Source organism: Lupinus angustifolius, chromosome LG05, assembly GCF_001865875.1.
Source record: "Lupinus angustifolius cultivar Tanjil chromosome LG05, LupAngTanjil_v1.0, whole genome shotgun sequence".
Classification (NCBI taxonomy): domain Eukaryota; kingdom Viridiplantae; phylum Streptophyta; class Magnoliopsida; order Fabales; family Fabaceae; genus Lupinus; species Lupinus angustifolius.
In genome coordinates, this window is record NC_032013.1 from 16,661,636 (window position 1) to 16,663,765 (window position 2,130).

Consider the following 2,130-nt stretch of genomic DNA (forward strand, 5'->3'; position numbering starts at 1 on the left):
TATGGACAAAATTGTATGAAGTTCATGACGTTAAAGATGAGTTGTGGAAGGTATGGTCACGGTTTGATGTGTATAGAATTGAAAAGGGATTTGTGTTGTGCGTGAGGCACTAGGGAAATGGAAAAAGAATGATGATGAAGCGCCACAAGCAAAGGATGCTTGATTAGCCAATGTAGTGTGCCACAAGCAAGGATGCTTGATAAGAACAAGGTATTCGCCACAAGGATAACTCCTTGATAAGAACAAGGTATTCGCCACAAGGAGAAATTCTCAACTAAACACTTAGATTTTTATCTTAAATTTAACTTAATCCATTCATGCTGAAAAGGAATACATAAATAGAGAAATTTGTCTAGTCCTAATTTGAAAATTGAAATCCTAATTAAAAACATGTAATTAAATGAGTTTAATGGCTGAGTTATTTTGGTATTTGATGTTGGCCGAATTCCCTTGAATTTATTTACCCATGTGCTTATTTTATTTGGACAGCTTGAATGTGCCTTGATATGGACGGATTCTTCAATTAAAAAATGCTTGAAAAGGAAAGTTCATAATTGATTGAATTCATATTTGAATGAGCTGATTGCCTTTTGTTCCTTGCAAATCTAAATTGAAGCGGTGAAGATTATCCAAGGATTCACACGCCTCCTTTGAATGGAAAGCCTTGATTACTTGCCCTTTCCCTATGTAATCTCTAGGGTCAATTGAGTCCATTGTGAACTGAAGGAGTCTTGATTTGGCTATGGCCCTAGTCATATGACCCTCTTGACCTCTCTTGCCACTTGACTCAGAACTTAGGCTAGGCCGGTTCGTATCACCTATACTCCTCCCTCTCATCCTCCTCCTCCTCATCCTATCATCGTCCTCATCCAATCCTCATCCTCATCNTAGGCTGATTGGAAACCTTCCTTTTTAGTTCTTCTTCACGCCATATTGTACTTGGCATGCCATTGATATCCCCTTGTTTAATTACTATAATGATCCTACATGGTTTCTTAGTATTCAATTTCTTGGCCACTATTGGACCATGTTACGAGGAAATAAACTACATTCCCAAACTTCATATTACATGATTTAATGAAAATAAAATACTTAACAATACTTTAAAAATACTCCTAACCCTACCCATGAGAATTAATCCCACTTATTCATGCAATAAAATAAAAGAACTACCATATAACATCTAAGGGCATAAATGCCCTTTCCCAATGTAATCTTCAGGGTCAATTGAGTCCTTTGTGACCTGAAGGAGTCTTGATTTGGCTATGGCCCTAGTCATATGACCCTATTGACCTCTCTTGCCACTTGACTCAGAACTTAGCCTAGGCTGGTTCATATCACCAATCCTCCTCCCTCTCATCCTCCTCCTCCCTCTCATCCTCCTCCTCCTCATCCTATCATCGTCCTCATCCAATCCTCATCCTCATCCTCATCCCATCCTCATCCCATCTTCGTCCTCATCGTCTTCCTCATCCCATATTCGTCCTCACCCTCATCTTATCCTCATCCTCATTCTATCCACCTCCTCATCCTCATCCTATCCACATCCTCATCCTCCTCCTCCTCCTCATCCTTTCCTCATCCTCATCCTCATCCTCATCCTCATCCTATCCTCATCCTCTTCCACATCCTATCCTCGTCCTCATCCACATCCTATCCTCACCCTCTTCCTCATCCTCATCCTAATCGTATCCTCCTCCTCATCCTCATCCTCATCCTCATCCTATCCTCATCCTCTTCCACATCCTATCCTCGTCCTCATCCACATCCTATCCTCACCCTCTTCCTCATCCTCATCCTAATCGTATCCTCCTCCTCATCCTCATCCTCATCCTCATCCTATCCTCATCCTCTTCCACATCCTATCCTCGTCCTCATCCACATCCTATCCTCACCCTCTTCCTCATCCTCATCCTAATCGTATCCTCCTCCTCATCCTCATCCTCATCCTCATCCTATCCTCATCCTCTTCCACATCCTATCCTCGTCCTCATCCACATCCTATCCTCACCCTCTTCCTCATCCTCATCCTAATCGTATCCTCCTCCTCATCCTCATCCTCATCCTCATCCTATCCTCATCCTCATCCTATCCTCGTCCTCATCCTCATCCTATCCTCATCCTCATCCT